Here is an 18,766-nt window from a genome sequence, read left to right on the forward strand (position 1 = left end):
AAAGTGAAAAATGCAAGGAACAAACATCCACATTACATAGATAAGATAAACCAATATGATTGCCACAAGTAATTACACAATAGCAGATAAAGATTCTCAATCTATTATATAACTGAAACAACCTAAATAAAAATAAATCAATTATTGAGTGATTTTAGTGCCTAGTGGCTTGAGTATCAGCTCTAATGTCAAACAAGGATTTAAATGGCATAATCCCAAACACCTTATTCTAAGCATTTGCATTTTCCTCCATAATATCTCTAAATGGGTTTCTAATTTCAATCACACGATCATGAGCTTACACTTTATGAGCATACTAGCCTAAATTGCTCTATCAACCAAATCATTTTCTTTTCGACCACTTTTGTCTTGTCTCAAAGATGGGAAATTGATCCACCATTATTCATTTTCAAATGCTCAAATATTTCAATAACATTGGCAATTGTTTTTGTCGTTCTCATGCATTTGCTGTGTTTGAGCTGAGCCATAACCACTAGGGCATGCTTTTTTCCCATGTTCAGTTATGCTGCTACCATATAGAGGATCTTGTGACTTATAGTATGGCTTGGATTTATAGGGAAACTGGTTTCATTGTCTTCCTCCTTTTAATCACTTGACTAAATTGATTTTTAGTTGATTCTCCTATACCTTACTAATCAGCCAAATTTTACTCAACCACATAGGTAAATCTCTTCTTTTCATCATCCTCAAGTAGCACAAAATAATTTTATTTGCAAAGGTTTTTCTAGCCTTAGAAAAGTAAAATATCAAGTTGACCTTTTAAGAAGGATAATGATCAAATAGGTATGGATGCGAAATTCTTTGCATTTCACTGCCAACTCTAAGAATTTAAATGGGTATGCCTTTTGTTGTACTTTTAGGCAACATCCCTCCAAAAATTTAATTGCAAAGTTTTACATAAATTTGGTGTCTTTGTCTCCTACATATCATTTCACCTCATTCTTGTCTAGTAAACTCCCCAAATAAATGGATTGTTTTCAACATTTCTGTTGGTGTAATTAAGGCATTTTACCTTGTTATTTCTCACCTAGGTCCTAATTACACTTTACTTAAGGTTACTTAGGGAATTACATAGGAGTAGTTGGAGCATTTCCACTTTATGTGGACTTATCATGTTATCTCATTATCATATCCACCTTTCCGGGTTGCACTTTTCCACCTTTGGTGGGTGATCCACCTTTAGTGGTGTTATCACACTATCACTTTTCCACTTTAGGTGGGATGATAGCTTTTCACTTTAGTTATCATGTCATAAGAATATGACACTTGGCATAATCTTATGCACTCCTATGTTCTCACCTTGACCTATATAACCAAGAGGTCTCCTATGTACATGCATTGGATTCTATTGCATCATTGATAGGAATACAGTTTATTCTTGTCATATTCTATCTCTCTTGTTGTTGTGCTTTCCATTTGGCCTCTAGATCTTGGGTGGCTACCTTCATAGGCAATTCTTACACTTTCATTAGTCATTTCTTTTCTTAATTGTCATTTGTTTGTAGCACAATCTTTTCCCACTTACGCATCTGGTTTAAATTTATATCCAAATAAAATAAATGGATCGGTTTCTGTCATGTCTTTGAATAGTCATTTAATTGTTTTTTATGATCATTTGTTCATAATTTTTTCCCCTCCATTTTGGTTAAGATTTAAGTAAATCTTGGAGGTGTTTGTAAGTAGCATTGGTATAAAATATAATAGGTTTGTTTTTAAAACTATTTATTTTTGTACATAAAATAATTTTTTATTTTTTTTAATGTGCCAATGAGGACGGAATTTGAAAGGTCATAGACCTCATTTTTACCTTGAGGGTATTCTATGAGACTAAGGAATATGAAAGGTTAAGCTATCCCTTACATTCATCTTTGTGGAGCAAGTTTTAAAAGTGTGGCAAATGCCAAACGTGTATGGATACCCATCTCAAACTTTATAATCCTTTTTCCACAAGGATGGAAGTTGAAAGGTCATCGAACTCATTTTTATTTTTAGTGTATTTTAGGAGAATGAGGAATGAGAAGAATCTATCCCTTTCAGCTCCCTTAGTTTTACACCTTATTTGAGCATGTTTTGGGCGGTAAATTATAAACAGTCTATGGATACTCATCTCAAACTTTATTATTCTTTTGTTGAGATTATAAAAATTGTCTAATCCTACATAGTACTTGGGGAGACCTCTATTTTGTATACATTATATCAAAACCACACGGATGAAAGGTGTTGGAGGTATGCATTAAAGCCTCAGGTGAAGAGTTGTATGGAAATAGGGAGTAGGGGAAAGGAGCTTTCTGTTAGATCTAAACCTCGCTAGTGTATCTGAACCTTTTGGGTGGTTGAAAGTTTTGTGCTTAGTGATATCTATGGAGGAGTCTATAATTAGTGCTTGGCTTGAAGGTGAGATAGTTTGGAGGTGTAAAAGTTATAATATGACAATCTTAAATAATTTGAATTCTATCATTTATTCATATGCACAAGATGTTAGGGGTTGAGATTTTGCACCTAAAACAAAATATTTTTTGTTGAAATAAAAGATTAAAAGTTATTTTTTGGTGGGTTTTTAAGGCGGGAGGAATAAGTGGGTTTTTTTGAGTATTTTTTGAAGGGTGTCTTTGATTTGTTGGTTCTTAATTCTGTTTATTTTCTCTCTTAACAATGTCAAAGATTTCACAACTGTTCATTAACACAGATAGGTTCAATGGCACAAACTACATGTAATGGAGAGGAGTTGTAAAAGGAACCTTAATTTTCAATGACTTGTTTAAGTAGAGAATAAGAATGGACACACTAGTCCTGTGAATGCTATTGAGAAGGCTACATTTCATCTTAACAAATAAAGCAGCACTTGCAATTATTTAATGTTTTCATGCTTCAAAGTTATATGTTCACACCTAAGTTGCCAGTTCGGATTCGGGCACGGGTTCGGTTCAAGAACTTGGTTCACCGGTTTGACATAATTTTGAAAACTGGTTTGAGTTTGTTAGTACCAAAACAATGTGTTTATATATATATATTTATTTATGTATATATAAATATAAATTCACCTTATATAAATTATAAAATATTAGAATACAAATATATTAAAAAATTAACATAAATATTTTAAATACTGAAATATATTAATTTAATATATCTAAATTAAATATTTTTAAAGATTAAAAATTTAGTCTTCTAAAATTATTTCCGAATACTCCACCTGACTTTGCTTCAAGTGTCCTTGACGACAGATACCTGGAAAAATCTCTGACAGAATACTGGCAAAAATTTTGACGGGTACTAGATTGCTGGACTCATAGGTGAATCGGATTGGTACCGCGGACCCAGAGTGAACTGGACCCGGATTGGCCCAGGCAGCCAGCGAACCTGGTAACTTAGGTTTACACAGACTCATCAAAAAGAGTTAGGAGGCATGGTACACAATACACTGTTATTTTAATGACAAGCAGTCACAATACAAGTAGATTGATCTAGTGCTACAGTTGTATAATAAAAAAAATATTAGAAATGACGAAAGAAAGTAATATCTATCTAAAACAAAAAAATATCTGCTCACAAATGGCAAAGTGGGTTTTGATGTAATAGATACTAGAGTTATGATAACAGTCACATTGAATGGTCTTCCTCATTCGTATAGAAACTTCATTGAATAATTGCAACTAATATATGAACTGAATGGAAGAAAACATGGCACTTAATGAAATGGTAATTCAACATGCCAACAACTTACCTAGGAAAAGTTCTCTCTCATAAAAAGTCTAGAAGTAGAGGTATGTTGTACCCACTCTGAAACTTGATTGTTTAACATAGAACTCCTTTGTTGTTAGTTTACTAGTCATGTGTGTCAAAGTTGAAGATGGAAATAATCATTTCCAGTCAGGTCATAGGTTGCCATGTCAAGTCCAGAGGTTCAAAATCGCCAATTATTTGTAGATTGTCTGCCAATTTGATTTTAAATATTAGTTTTTAATGAAAAATAATTATCAATTCTTAAAGTTAAAAACTTGAAATTATTATTGAAATTTAATGATAAAAAAAGTGCAGTTGATTTCTTTTGAAGCTAGGTGCACTCTTTATTAAAATAATCTTTTTACTAAAAACTGCAGCCAAATTAAAAAGACAAAATGCACTTGGCAAAGTGGCGGTCAGCTCAACATAGTATTAAGCTATAATTTTTTTTCTTTAAAAAGGCAATGCCTAGTCAGAATCATAAGGAGGCAGCCAACAGAAAGGAAGTTATTTGTCACTGCCAGCAAAAAAGGAATTAACATGAGAAAAGATGAGGTTGTCAAAAGTAAATCACCTAGTCTAATCTGAAATGGCAGCCAGCAGTCTAAAGTCACGCCAAAGGAAAATGTCTAGTCAGCATGGTGGCTAGGATTAGATTTATGAAAAGGGCAACAAATTGCACCTTTTACCCAGTCATGTCTTTTTAAAAAAAAAGTACAGTGGACTTAGTAAAATTGTGCTAGCATAGAGAAAAAGGCACAACCAAAGAAAATAAAACAAATTACAGGCAAAGATTAGTCAATGGACAGATATTCATCTAAAAAGTTGTAATTGTCACATTTGCATATGCTAGAGTTGCTACTCATTGAGTGTCCAATGTTATTGTTATCTTGAATTTTTTATTCACTCAATGAAATTTGTTATGCTTATCTTGCTTCTAAATATTTATCGAGATGTCTTGATATGTGTGCTGCTTTGACGAATTCACAAGCTTTATATTGCAAGTGAGCTTGAGGTGTAGCTTATTTCTTTATATCGAGTCATGTATTTAAGTTAACCATCGCATTCATCTGTATGTGTTAGCCTATTCAACTTTGGGTGCACTTACCCCGCTTAGTCTTTTTTTTAAAACTAAACAGTGTAAGTCGTAGTTGTAGGATTTGTTTTGAGCAGTGTTCCACCAGCGTTGGGGACGGGGGGACGGGTTTCCGGGATGGGGGGACCAAGGGCCTAAGTTTGGGGACATATACATATAGTACTTGAAAAACTAGTTTTGAAAAGATGTATGACAGTATAATAGTATAAGAATTACATTTCAAATGAAACTATACGAAATTTGAAATACTAAATCTAAATACCAATATTTCTTCAATGCTAATTATGTTGTTATATGGAGCCTAATCAGACTCTGAGGTTAAATTTTCCCTACTTCCATCAGTGTGGTTTCCCCCTATATTGTTCGACGGGGGTTTGGGGGCAGCGCCCCCAAGTTGGGGGGGTCAAGGGGAAGCTTATTATTTTTATGAAGGCGTCGGGTGTTATTTTTCTATTGGCCCACGTCCAATTAGGGTTGCCCCTTAAACCCCCCCAAAAGTCAATTTTTTAAATTTAAATTTTAAACATTGCATATACGTGGGGGCGATGGGAGACATTTGGGTGTCTCCGTCCCTCAAGAGACGTCTGCATGTCTCTCGTGTTGAAAATGTTAGCTAAGTTCGGATACCTGATTATTGAATTTTGATGTTGTCAAATCACAATAAAAATTCAAATTTATTATCTCAATCATTGCTAAATTAATTTGTTATTGGGCTGGACCCAAATGTAACGTGGGAAATATTTAACTATATTATTAGGCTGGGCTAAATGTAACGTGGAAAGGCTATTGGGCTGGACCCAAATACCTAACGTGGAAAATGTATGATGACTACATTAATTAAATATCTTGCAAGCCGACTTAAGGATGTTTACCGCCAAAAGGATGATATATAATCCACTTCAAGATGAAGTCATTTACACAATTATTCATTCACTAGCAATGCAATATGCTCTTCTACATTTTAGCGAACTCTTCACTTGTGCAAACTCAGTCAAGGACATTGTTGGGCGAAGTTGTCAAGATCTTCTACGATTCTGCTCTGGCCTATTGTAGTCATCTACTGCTGATCTGCTCCTTTGGTCATCTACTGTTGATTAGGGCTGCATCCTTTATCATCTTGCCAACTTATTGTTTGAACAACAATCAGAGATAAGTCTGCTATGTTGTAATTGCCTATCATTGAGATAATACATATCATAATTTAAGGTTGGGTTTTTCACCTCCAAGAGGGAGGTTTTCCCAGGGTATTGGTGTCTTGTGTTTTGTGTTTTATTACTATTACTGTTTATTCATTGTCTGATTATAGTTAATTGGTTAGTTTAACATCTGAGTACTTAAAAATTAACATGGTATCAGAGCTTTAGGTTCATTCAAATAATCAGATTATTAGTTGCTCTTCACTTTCAGTTTGCTGTTTTAGTTTTGCAAGATGGTTACAGGTCTGAAAGTAGAGGATAGACTTGAAGGTGCCCTCAATTTCACATCATGGAAAGTTCGTGTCCTCCTTGCTCTTGAAGAATTAGAGCTGTTACAATTTGTGGAAGATATGGATTTGACTGAACCTTCGGATGCGGAAGAGCTAAAGCAATTCAAGAAGAATGCTCTCAAAGCAAAGAAGTTTCTTATTGATTCCGTGAAGGATCACCTTGTTCCAGTCATCTCCAAATTGAAGACAGCCCGAGAGATGTTCAAATATCTAGAAGGGATATATGAGATCAACAATATCAGTCAGACACTCACATTGAGGCAACAACTCCTTGAAGTCAAAATGTGGAAAGGAGATTTAGTCATGTCCTTCTTCATGAAGATTTCAGAATTGAAGGCCCAAATCAACGCCATTGGAAGCTAGGTTGTGGACAAGGATATTGTCATGATTGCGTTGAATGGTCTTCCCGACTCTTGGGATCCCTTCATTCAAAGCATAAGTGGAAGAGCTGAATTCCTTTCCTTCGATCGCCTCCGGTCAGATTTTATTCAAGAGGAGTCTCGCCTAGCTGCCAGAGTGTTGGTTGAAAATTTTGTACACTTGGGGAAATATACAAAATTGTGGTTTCAACCTGTTGATGTGTTTTTTATGCACATGCGAACACAGAATAAAATACCTAAAGGTACATTATCCTCTCTTGAATAAAGCTCCCGAATGCTGAAGATATCGCAGAAGGATCAATTGGAGAAGCTTCAAGGTTCCGTTATGTAGGTTCTCTACTCGTGGATAAGCTCTTTGTGGTATGATGTGATTTTGCTGGAATCACAAGGGGACTTTGATGACCTGAACGTCTGATTTGCTAGAATCACAAGATTTCACTGGCCTAGATTTTGAAAAAAGGAAAAAAGGATGAGGGCGAGGGAAGGATCTAATTCTGACACTAAGAATGTAGGAGCAATGAATGATCTTTGATGAAATTCTAACTAAGTCTTGTTTTGACATCCAGGACCATCTCCACAAGGTTAGTGCGATCTTCGGAGGAAAGCTTTATGATGTTCAGATCATCGCTACATGCATAGACACCATCAGGTTGATGCATATCAGTGAAGAAGGGACAATTGAAGTTAGGCTTAAGCTAAATGATTCCAGTTGACTACACGAGGCAAGTCTGCAATCAACAAACTGCTAGTAGTATGGATATACAAATTTCACCATCAATCAAACACATTTCTTCCACTCATCTAACAACATGAAATCAAATCTGAGAAGTATAGAGACCATGCAAATTGTTGAATCGACCCATAGATTTCACCATTTCTTCAATGAAGTTTTACAAGTCTTTTACAACATCTTGGCAACAATCTTTGCCATCTCTTTCTATTCTACTCCAATTGCTATTCTATCAACTGACTATTCACTATTTCTAACTATTCACCTTCTAACTCCTGACTAACTATTATCTATTCTCTGACTACTAACTTTTACAAATGAAGAGCCAGGGCTTTATATAGAGAGCGCTTTACATTTCAATGGCTTAGATTGATTTAGGATGAATGGCTAGGATTACAAGATGAAAACCCTAATTAGGGTTTGTTACAACAAAACCTTTTAGCCAATGAGAAAATTACATTCAATGCATTAGAACCAATAGGAAACAGGGGTAGGTGCCTAGAATTTTGTGTTATCACTGATGAGTCAGGTACATTGAATCTGGACATGCTGATGTGGACCTATCTGACTGGAGGAAAAGTGACTGGGATGCCACCTTGTCTGGTACTTCCTCTGTGATTACTTTTGTCGATCCTCCATCGTCCTTGATATACTTGATGAACGATGTACCCTTCCTTGGCTCTCTTGTGTTTGCCTATGAGATCCTCTTGAAGAGGTCTTCCTTTGACCTTGATGTTGAAATATTCTTCTTGAGATCCTCATTCCGATCTTCCTCCAACCTGGTCTTTCTGATTTCTTTCTTTTCCTGCTGCAAAACAAACAAATGAACATCAAACACATGATATATAGCTTATACAATCTCTGATTTTATGTGATTTGCAGGTCTGATAGGTGCAGGTTTAGGGGAGATTGTCCTTTTCTTGAGCAAATTTGCTCTTGCTATGATGAATTCAGTCCTTCCTTTATTGAATTTTGCTGTTGTTAGGATGTACTCTGCGCCTTAAAGTGACTGATCTCTATAAGACCTGAAATTTGCCTCAATCACCAATCTGTCTAATGAAATCTGATTTTGAAATTCGCCTTGATGAATTCAGTTGCTCCTCAAATTCGCTCTTGTCGAATTCGGCTTGTGAAGATTGTTGACAAATCTGGAATTTGCTTCTTAACTGCTGAAGGATTTCGCTCTTTGAAGAAGAATGTTTGAAATGAATGATGAATAATTTATGAATCAACCTCCCTTATATAGGCGCCTTTAGGGGAGAATGCACTTCTTTGATGAAAGCCGACTTTGTTTGGATGAATAAATCAATTGTATTTCCCTTTAGCTGGCTGACTTCTCTTTAAAAAATTCGAATTTGCTTTTGCCGCTAAAGTGAGATTGGTTTATTAATGCATCAAATGTTTCTAGGTTGACTTGCACTTAGTCTTCTCTTGATCTTTTCGGTTTTTTACCATAATGCAATTGCCTTTAAGAGAATTTCGCCTTGGTACCTTAGAGAGGGACATGAGCGAGCTAGGATATGAGTCAAATTTTCATCAATATTTGATGAAGGCAAGCTTAGTTCTCACGATCTGCATGAAGTTTAGGATGCTTGAACACTTGAAACCACCATGAAGAAGACTTACAACACACCATCATTAGCATATTACTCATCCTCAATGCATTTCGCTCCTGTACCTTTGGAAGGTACCTGAGCGAACTAAGGGCTGATCTTAGTTTTCTCACTCACATACTCAATTTTCATTATCATTAGAAGGCTCATGCTGCAACAAAGGCTTAAATTACCTTCAAGAAGGCTTGACTTGATATCTTGATTAACTAAACATTCTTCTTCAAGAGATTTCGCTCCTGTACCTTTGGAAGGTACATGAGCGAATTTCTTCCTCGACTCAATTCACGCTTCATTCCTATCACTTTGCCTTAGACTTGATTTTTGAAATTCTCTTCTCATCGTGCTCAAGTCAATCTGCTCCCAACTTTGCTTAAAACAAGATCTTCTTAGTATTTTAGGTGAGATAGGAGGTCCTTCCAAGAGATTTCGCTTGTGTACCTTAGAGAGGTATAGGACCCTTCGGAAAATTCGCTCCTGTACCTTTGGAAGGGTCAGGAGCGAATTTTGCTTGATAGCTCAAATCCTTAATCTTTTGCCATTCAACTTCATTTCAATGTACTTCAAAGGCATAAAAGAATCATCTCCCCTTCACTCAAGAGCATGAATTTGATCCAAATGAGAAGGAAGAGGGGAGGTCTAGTAAAATTCGCTCCTGTACCTTTGGAAGGGTCAGGAGCGAAATTGACAATGCTGCTCAAATTCTCCATACTTTATCGTTCAACTTGGTTTGAATTCTCTTTTAAAGGCACGCATAACTCAAGTTTCTTTCAATCAAGCCTTGAAGGCATGAGTTTGGATCCAGAAGGAGCAAGAAGGTGTTTTTAAGAAAATTCGCTCCTGTACCTTTGGAAGGGTCAAGAGCGAATTTTATGCTTGTCTTAGCTTCTTCTCCAAATTTCTAAGTTCAAGCTTGTTTAAATTCGTCCCCAAAGGTAAGTTCAATTTGATTCCTCTCCAATCAACACTCTAAAGTGAGATTTCCATCCAAATTAGAAGCACAAAGAGAGCCTAAGAAGAATTCGCTCCTGTACCTTTGGAAGGGTCAGGAGCGAATTTGATGCTCTAGCTCAAATTCTCATCTCTTTCTTCAAATCTTCACGTCTAAACCTCATGACCTTGCTCCTCAAAGGGAAATGAATGGAATTCGTATCAAACAAAGCCTTAAAGTGAAGTCTTCGATCCAAATAGGGGGGCAAAGGGAGCCTAAAGAGAATTCGCTCCTGTACCCTTGGAAGGGACATGAGCGAAATTTGATAATCTAGCCCAGGGTCTCCAATTTTACACGCTCAAGTCTCAGGAAAACTGATGATTTTGTCCTCATTTGCCCAAGCAATTGTGCTTAATGAAATTGTCCTAGATTGTGTTGAATTCACTTCTTCCTTGTAAAATTCAGGTTTCCTTTTCCCATAAATATGTCACTTTCAGATTCATGAAATCCAACCTGAATCTAATATGGACCAGGTCTGTAGAAATACCCCCAATCTGCTCTTCGTTATTCAAATAGAGATCCTTCTGCCTCAACCTTGAATTAAGCACAGAACTAGGCTTCAAACAAGTTGCTTTTGCTTCATCTCGAGCAGAAATTGACCTCAAATCAGGTCTGATTGTAAATTTAGTGTTGGATGATTATGATGGCTTGCATCTAATTAGGTCTGCTCCTTTTGAATCCTGCTTCCTGAATTGATTTAGGTCTGATCTGCTCTGATTTTCCTGAGTCTTTTATTTTTTCACCTGAAAGTTAAAAAAAGACAATTTCAATTAAGAAGAATCAAACAAAACTTAACAACATTATTAGCTTTATCAATCTGGAAATGAATTCTCTCTCGGTACTACTGTCTTGAAATCTAATATTCTTCACCTTCCATCAGATTGGACCCTGAAAGATGACACTCGGTGAAATTCGCATCAACATGATTGAGATTACCTTCAAAATAAGTCTGATTCACCTTTCCCCCATGCTGGAAGTTAACTACCTTTATCTCTGCCTTGTTCAAATTGAGAGTTTTATGCTCTTCTGCTGTAGATCATATTCGGGCCTGCCCTGCTCTTCTTATGATTTGATTTTGAATTTAAATCCCCCCCAATGTTTTGTTTATATGACACATCTTCCACTTCAGAGGCCAGCTTGTTTATTTCCTAAATGCCACACCTTACATTGTGTTTCATCGTGGCATGTGTTGGGAATATTAGGAGCCAAATAAAATGATGAGGTGGCTGCTTTTCTTTTAAACAAATAAAAATAAAAATGTCTCAAAAACTTTTTCCTTTACCTTAGAGTTTGGTGGGGCCCAATCCAGGCTACGGTGGTAAAGGAAGTCAAAGGAAATACTATGCCTTAAAACAAGCTTTTAAAATCTCCATTTAAGATTTGTGGGGCCCAAGCAATATGTGGCATGGTAATTAAAAACACTTAAAATCCCCAGGCTAAAGCTCGGTGGGTCCCAACAAGAGTCTTTAATAAAAAGTTAATTCAATTCTCCATTTTGAGTTTAAAGTGGGGCCCAAAAAGGTGATGAGAGGAATGTGAGGGAAGTGGTAAGGGAAGCTGCTGCGTGGAGAAAGAGGGGAAATGGGGTGTTGGAGGAAAGGGGGACATAAGGGATATAAATGATGGAAGTAGGAGAGGCGTCAGGTTAGGAGGTATAAGAGGTAGTGGATGGAGTTAGGGAAGGTTAGGGAGTAAAATGTAATGGGAGGTATGAGGGGGTAATGAAAGGGTAGAGGGGTGTAGGTTATAATGGGATGAGGTTTAGACCAGGGGAAGGAAAGGTGTGATAGATGGGTAAGAAGGTTAGGGGTAGGGGTAGAGGTAAGCTTAGGGAAATAAAGGAAGTGAGACATATGGGATGTGGGTTAGAATAGGTGATTTTAGGGGAATAAAGGGGGAAAGGAAGTTGGTGTGGATGGTAGGCTAAAGGGAGTTAGAGAGAAGTTAGAAAAAAGAGAGAGAGCTTAGAGAGAAGAAAGTTAGAAAGTTGTTATTGTAGCAAGATTGATGAAATTCTAGCGCCAATTCTGTTGATGTGTATTTTGTACACGACCAAACACAGAATAAAATACCTAAAGGTACCTTATCCTCTCTTGATTAAAGTCTCCGAATGTTGAAGATGTTGTGAAAAGGATCAATCGGGATGACTTCAAGGTTCTTTGTTGTAGGATCTCTACGTGTGGATAAGCACCAGTGGTCGTTGTATATGCTGTTTCTTCAAGGGGCTTTACGTACTTTCAGAAAAACCTTGTCCACGTTACTTTCTCTCCAAATGCAAGAACAGGATTTTCCTAACACTAACGGATTTTCAAAAAATGTCAAAAGATATGGGTTTCTAAGAAGGAATACTTGAACTAATCCTAAGAATAACTCAATGAAGACTAGTCTTGATAAGATTCTACCAATTTCAGTTTTGCCAAGAAATTACAACTCTACTGGAATTGATGCGATCTTCTAAGGGGATTCAATAACTTTAAGATCATCAAGGATATAGATACTATCATAGAGATACATATCAATACTTCCAAGAATGATTGAATTCTTAATCAATCTCAATGTTTCCAGTTGACCACACAAGGCGTCCTCACAATTAGTAAGAAGCTAGTGGTTTGGAATATGAATCTTATCAAAGATCTAGCACAACACTTCGTCCTTCAAACTTAGAACTTAAATGCTATTTATTTTGAGAGTGATTCAAGAAGATAAACAATCATGAAGACAGCCACAAGTATTGCAATAAAACACCATAACTTCAATATTTTATTGATCTCATAGCCAAATGGACAACAATTGTTCAAAATTCTTTCTTCACTACTCAATCTTGCTACAATAACAACTTTCTAACTTTCTTCTCTCTAAGCTCTCTCTTTTTTCTAACTTCTCTCTAACTCCTTAAAAATGAAATGAGTGAGGGTATATATAGCATCCTCAAATACAATGAATGGCCCGGATCAAAAGAAGATCAACGGCTGAGATTTTGACACCTAAACCCTAATTAGGGTTTGTTACAAAAAAGTCCCCATTTAGATAAACATCACTAATCCATAGCCAATAAAGAATTGGCACAAATATCGAGGAGACATAGACCAATAGGAATTAAGTTGCCACATCATCCTATAACAACTTTTCATCTAGAATTTTGTTCCCTTTCCTATGCTCTTTCTTAGCATATTCAATGAATCTAGACACAATTCCTTCAATCTCAGCAATGGGAATCTCAAGAAGATTCTTCATTCGTTCTTCCAAGTGAAGGACTTGATCAAAAGTAGTGAGAAGAGTTGTCTCCCATCCAAGTTCGAGTTCTTTGGTCTTCTCAATCAGGAACATAGTAGTGTACATTTGATCTTGTTGCTTATCTGTGATAATGTTCTCCTCTTTGCAAAAGATGACCTTGATTCTATCCTCCAACTCTTGGATGTCCACATTTGTCTCGATCTCGATCCGCCTGTCAAGAATGGTACACAACACCTCAAACACCTTGTCTTGAATTGGATGAATGATACCTTCAACTCGGCTGCATTTGGTGTTGACGTCTTCAAAAAGGACCTCCTTCATCTGGAGCAGAGCTGACCACTGTAGGAGGTTATGGGTTCCTCCATCCATTATCTTTTCTTGTGCCAGAATCCGTCTTGGTGTTTCTCTTATCACTTGTAAGACTGGAATGATAACATCTCTAGTGTGAGTGAATGCAGCTACAGTTATCATTAGATTATGGATAATCTCAAGGACCTGGATAGCTCGATGAACTGTCTTCATCATTCTTGTTGCAAATTCAACGGCTACCTTGTGGGATTTATCAATCCAAGAACTCATAAGTTGAACCAAGCTCTTCACCCTTTCTGCCTCACCTATTGATTCAAGAGGGAGTGCTTGTAAAGGAGATACTGCTGGATCCTGACGTCTCAAGGGCTGATTAAGATGACTAAAATAGTTCCTCCAAGCACTGACCTCCCTCTCAAGCTTCTTATTCTTTTCCATTTCTTCTTTAAGTTTGTCTTTAAGTACTTCAAATGAATCAGTTGCCTCTTCCATCGCCTGCTCGGAGGTAAGTGGACCAAGCTCAAATGTTTCTAAGTCATATTCTTCTGCAAGAATCTCATCCTCATATTTGTCCACCACTGGTGTAGCTACCTGCATTTTCCTGGATCCTGTCTCATCTCTAATTACCTTAGACATCCTTGTGGCCTTCTTCTTCTCCATTACCTCATGAGAATTTCCTATAAGGCTTTCCAAGTCAAACACATCTTCTTCATCTTCAACCACAACTACCCTTGTCAGTCTCTCTTTTAGCCAATCAGGAATGGCAGATCTTGTTTCCCTCACTTGTATTTCTTAAGGTAGTGGTCTATCTTCCCGAAAAGGAGATGTTGCTTCATCATCATTCTTTTCTTCATGTTGCTTATTAGCACCAACTTGGGGAGATTGACTTGATGAATGTTGAGGTGTCTGTCCTTTCTCTTGTTTATCATTCTGTACCATGGATTCCATAGACTCATCAACTTCATATACTATCTGCCTCTGATCTCCCCCTTGACTCGCCTCCTTTTCATGCCTAGAAGATGTGCTTGGTGGGTGATCAGGATTTGTTTTCTGCTTCTTCTTGGAATCTCTTCTCAGGTCCTTCTTTCCTCTTTGAGCCCTTGGAATGAGAAGTATTCTCACTCACACTTGCTTCTCCTTCTTCTGGTCTTGCCTCCAAAGTGAATGTCATTGATACTTTCTGCTCCTTCAACTTTTGATGCTGTACATCCACCCATCTGCAAGTGCAGGACAAAACGGGAGCCATCAAAGCTCTCAAGTCTAAAACCTCGGGCTCATTCCAATCTATCTTCACTTCTTTGTCTTTTTTCTCATAGGATGACTGGAGGTATCTACCATTATCCTAGGCTTGATCGGCTACTCTATAAACTTTGCATTTCCTGATGAGATCTAAGGGTAGCCTGGAATGCATCTTTCTTTTGACCTCTAAATCACCTGGGAGATTCATCCAAAAGTCCTCCACCTGAAACTCATGCTTGTACTTCCTGTCGACTGTCTCCTCCATATAACCATGACGATCAAAATTCTCTCGCAAGGCAAAGGATGTGAATGAGTATAAAGATAATTCCTTTTCTGCATCTTCCGCGGCTTGAGTATTAGGACACACTTCAACTGAATTCCCTAGTATGATGGGCACGGGAATTCCATTTCCATGCTTGTGTCTGGATGTCTTCGCATAAGTTGTCAACTGTCTAGTCACCTTAAGTAGCACTATCCTGTCTGTTGGATATCTTGGCAACATGTAGGTAGGTGAAGGACACCCATGCACTCTGATGTATGTGAATTTTTGAAATTGAATGAACCATGCACCATACTTCTTCACAAGCTCTTGTGCATCCAGAGACAGTCGATTGTGAATCCCACCTTGCAATATCGTGGTAATGTTCATCGTGAAGGTGTCATTGACTAACTCGTAGTCACTTCTAGGCGGATGATGCAGATGAACATAAGAATCACAAACTCTTATTTCTCCGGGTCCTCTTCCAATCACTCCTCTGTGAGGTAGCCCTGCATACTCGAAACTCCTGATCAAGGCATATATAACATATGAGCTCGTGTAGAATGATTTGGTGGGTCTTAGCCTTCTCAATTGTACGTCCAGACAATTGCTAATGATTCTGGCCCAATGAAGCATTCCTTTTCCTTGGACTATCACTTGTATGAAGAAGAACATCCACTTTTCGAAGAAGAAGGCTTGAGAAGCACTTGTAACTCGATTGAGCAAAGTTATCAAGTCTTTGTATTCCTCCTAGAAGTCAATCCTATGTGGTGTATTGGGAATCTTGTTCAGGGGAGGCTGACTTTTGAGCAACCAATTCTTATTGATGAAGTTCAAACAAGACTCAGGATCGTCTTCATAGATCGACCTTGCTCCTTCCAAGCTCTTGTAGATCATGTCTTTATGGTCCAGAAGATGAAGAGCTTCGCCTATAGCTTCCTCTGAAAGGTAGGCTAAGATGTTCCCATTTTTGGTTAGGATCGTCCTTGACTGTGAGTCATAGTGGCGGGCACACTCGATCATCAGCTCATGACACTTGACTGCGGTAGGGAAACCTGCAGCCTTGATGATGCCACTCTCAATTATCCTCCTTGCAACAGGTGATGGCTTGCCAATGTAGGGGACCTCTCAAAATTTCTTCACATTGAAGTTTCCTAAGTTGGTGTCTCTGATATTACTCCACTTGGACACGATCCTGGTCTCCAATTTGTCGCTCCTCTGATCTTCCTTGATGAGAGCCTGCCGACTAGTAGATCCTCCGGCTTTGGGGGTCGTCATTTGATGCCTACACAAAAATTTAAAATTAGTCTTTAAGCATCATACCTTAAAGCATAGAATTTAAGACCCTCCAAGGGAATAATTCAAAACATTAATTTGAAAAGGACATGATTCCTCAAATAAATTATGAATGGAAATTGGATTTTCAAGACTTAGACTTTAAAAAATGCTATGAAAATCAAAACAAGTCTTGAATAAGAGTTTCAAAAAGGATTCTTCATACCTTCCTCTTGAATGCTTAACTATGAACCTTGGAAAATGGAAGAAAGAAGATCAGATTTTGCTGGACAAAAATTTGAATTTCTGGCCCTCCTTGGATGAATTATGTCTTGATTAACCTTCAAAAGAATGTCACCTTCACTAGCCTCCAACACTTAGCAAATTCTAGAAATTTAGCCTCCAACTTGGTAAGAAATTCGCCTCCAATCTGCTAGATTTCGCTCCTCCAGTCTGCTCCTCAAAATCGCATTTAGAACAATGAATGAATGATTTGTATTTTGAAACAATACTCCTCTCTTATATAGGGCGCTAACCCTAATTAACTATGAGGCCGACCTAGTTTTTTAGCAATAAAACAAATAAAATTCCCTTTAGGAAGAGGCCGACTTGCTTGTAAAAGCAAGAAAATGCATTTTGAGCGCTCACCTATATTTTTAAAATTTTAAAATTGATTTTAAGGCCTCCAAGGTGGATTTTATATTTATATTAAAGCTTTAAAAATTAATTAATTCAATTGTAATGGCCTTAATTCATGCGAATTTGATCTAACCTCCCCAAATGTCTTAATTTTAGCAAGTTTGGTGAAAATTTGGGAATATGGAGGTTTGATTGAGGCTTAATGAAGCTTCCTTCTCTTTAGGCTTTGAAATATTTAGAGTGATGAACGTCTAGATTCACTTCAAGACTTGTTTGAACCCTTTATCCATGCTTGTTCCCTTGATGACATTGAAATTTTCTCAACCTATATTTGCAAATCTCCATGTCTTTGTCTTTACAATCTCTAAACTTAATCAATCAAGGTTGAATGATAGGTTTTTTGATGATTTCGCCCTGGACCCTCTGGAAGGGTCAGGAGTGATTTTTCCAATTAGGTCTTGAATATCTCATTTCTTGACTCCAAAATCTCCCGGAAGGTGAGTTCATGTGTGCTTTGACCTACTCAAAGTCTTGCATTTCGAATTTTATCATTTTTCATGAGGAAATTAGGTGAAAATGTGAATTTCGCCCTGGACCCTCTGGAAGGGTCAGGAGCGATTTTTACATTTTAGGCCAAAATTCACCTTAGTTTGATCATTAAACTCCTCCAAGGCAATCTCCGGGGTTCATTTCTCTCCATCACTGGGTTAGCTCATCAAAACTTTGAAGGAAATATTGCATTTTTGGGAATTTCGCTCTGGACCCTCTGGAAGGGTCAGAAGCGAAATTCTCTCCTGAGCTCAAAATTCTCATTTTTGAAGGTCCAAAACCTCTTCAAAGCATTCCAAATAGGTTCTTTCATTGTAGTCCAGGCTTAGTCTCACTCAAATCTTGGAGAAAAAGGTGACTTTGGAGGTTTTCGCCTTGGACCCTCTGGAAGGGTCAGGAGCGATTTTTCTTGCTTAGGCTTACTCCTTCATCATTTTGTCTTGAATCCTTCACTCAAAGCTAGGCAATGGTCTTCTTCATTCACTCCACCCAAGCTTGGTTTGTTCTTGCAAGGCAAAATAGGGGATTTTGAGATTTTCGCCCTGGACCCTCTGGAAGGGTCAGGAGCGATTTTCCTTCTCTGACCTTGAATCATCAAATTTTGAAACAAACCTCTACTCACAAGTGGTCTCCAAGGCCTTTTCTACCTTGGTCTAGTCTTGCCTTAGCACAAACTTGAAAGGAATATGTTGGTTTTAGGATTTTCGCCCTGGACCCTTTGGAAGGGTCAGGAGCGATTTTTAGGTTTTAGGGCAATTCCTTCATCCTTTCAACTTCAAATCATTTCCAAGGGATAGAACATCATGTCTTACTCCTCTTTGAGTCCTGAAAACCAAAATCTAATCTTGAACTGCAAGGAAAATAGGAGGATTTGGAAATTTCGCCTTGGACTCTCTGGAAGGGTCAGGAGCGAATTTCCCTCTTGGCTTCAAAATTTGCATTCTTAGCATTCCAATTCCACTTCAAGGCAATTCAAATGTCTTCTCACACCCCTGTCTAAGCTTAACTTTGCCCAAACTTTGGAAGAAAGGATAGTTTTGGAGATTTTCACTCTGGACCCTCTAGAAGGGTCAGGAGCGAAAATCATGTTCTAGGCCTGATTGCTTCCTCTTGACAATCTCAATTATCTTCAAAATGCAAAATACTCTTCCTCACACCCATTCAAGCCATAAAAACTAAAAAGTTGCTTTGACCTTGCAAGGAAATAGGTGTTTTTAGGAATTTCGCT

The 18,766-nt window shown here is 37.6% G+C and overlaps 1 protein-coding gene across 2 annotated transcripts in view; it reads left to right on the forward strand.

Annotated features, from left to right (window-relative positions):
• LOC131065571 (CRS2-associated factor 2, chloroplastic) overlaps positions 1 to 18,766 on the forward strand; it is a 79,087-nt gene that overhangs the window by 29,051 nt on the left and 31,270 nt on the right. The window lies entirely within an intron of this gene.

Source organism: Cryptomeria japonica, chromosome 4, assembly GCF_030272615.1.
Source record: "Cryptomeria japonica chromosome 4, Sugi_1.0, whole genome shotgun sequence".
Lineage (NCBI taxonomy): Eukaryota > Viridiplantae > Streptophyta > Pinopsida > Cupressales > Cupressaceae > Cryptomeria > Cryptomeria japonica.